Genomic DNA, 1,406 nt, shown 5'->3' on the forward strand with positions numbered 1-1,406 from the left:
GGGGGGGGGCGGCTTGCGAAGCGGGGCGTGGTGCTGAGGATCTCTTCCACTCGACAAGCGGGCAGGCCTGGCCGGGCCCCGGAGGCACCACCCTGCTGCGACGGAAGCACCTCTCCGGGCGAGTGGAAACATTTTCAATTAAACGCGCTCCCCCAGACAATGCGCCCCCGCCCCGCCCACCGCCTCCGGTCGGTCCCTGCTGCTGATATGAGTCGCCGCCAAGGTGCGCGCCCGCCCGCTGAGGTGAGCCTGCCGTGCCGTTGTTGCTGTTGCACAAAAGACGACATTATTAGAGGTGTACAGTGAAGTCGTACGTCATAGAAAAGATGGGAATACTTAATTACAGGCAATAAGGGAGACCCGCAGCATCTAAAGGAGGGATGTAATGACAATTTCTCACTTAACTTAAAATGGCCTTCAAAATGCACGAACATGTTCAAACGGCGCTCAATTTCATACACACGTTACTTTTCAAGGCAAGGAGCATAAACGCCCTCGAGGGAGTTATACGATTTAGCCCCGTCGTCCGTCCTGGCCGTACTACATGGTGTCGCCAGGTGCTCTCTGCTGCTGAAACGCTCCCAAACACTGCGAGTGTTCTCGGCCCGTCGTGCGGCCAGAGCGGGGACGGGAGGCAGCCCGATAAGCCGAAGGGATTCACTGCGTAGAGTAGCAGCAGCAGCAACAGTCGAGGCTCAAACACTGCGCAATCGCAAGAGCTAGCCACCGGGGAGGCTCGCGCCCAAGCCAGGCGCCGTCAGACATGAACAGTATCACTGCTTTCTCTGATTCCCTAGCCCAGCCGATGCCTAAACACGAACACACCGTCCACCCTGTAGATTGCGCACGAGCAATAGGTTCGTAATGCAAACCAAAACCTTCGTAGCTTACGAAGGGTTTTGAAGCGTTGTATTACGAAGTAATTGTTCGTAAGCTCACGAACAATAAAGCTCGTAATGCAAACCAATTGCTCGTAAGAACCTTCCTAGCCTTGCAAACAATCGCTTTGGAATACAATTTCTTTGCAATGCAAAGAACAAAAATTGTTCGTTACGTTGCAAAGCATTTAGTTCGTAAGCATTTTACAGTGCAGACATTCCCAATCACCCCATCATGGGCAATAATTTCCTGCTCGGTGTCCTCACCGGGCCGCCGCATAGCTATCCGCCAGCCGTGTTGCCTGCGGTCGAAAATGTGCCGCGCCGATACGTCCCAGGGCCCCGCTTCCCCACCCCACCGCCCCTATCTGGACCCCATAGCCCCCGTCTGCCCCCATGACGCCGCCGCTGTCACCTCCTCTCCTTTCGCATCCCCCTTTAAAAATGGAACGGGTGCACGACGGGTGCGACACGGGCGCAACCCGGGTGCGAAGCGGGCGCGATTCGGGAGCGCCACGAGTGCGGCGC

Source organism: Frankliniella occidentalis, unplaced genomic scaffold (assembly GCF_000697945.3).
Source record: "Frankliniella occidentalis isolate FOCC.00 unplaced genomic scaffold, Focc_3.1 Scaffold35, whole genome shotgun sequence".
Lineage (NCBI taxonomy): Eukaryota > Metazoa > Arthropoda > Insecta > Thysanoptera > Thripidae > Frankliniella > Frankliniella occidentalis.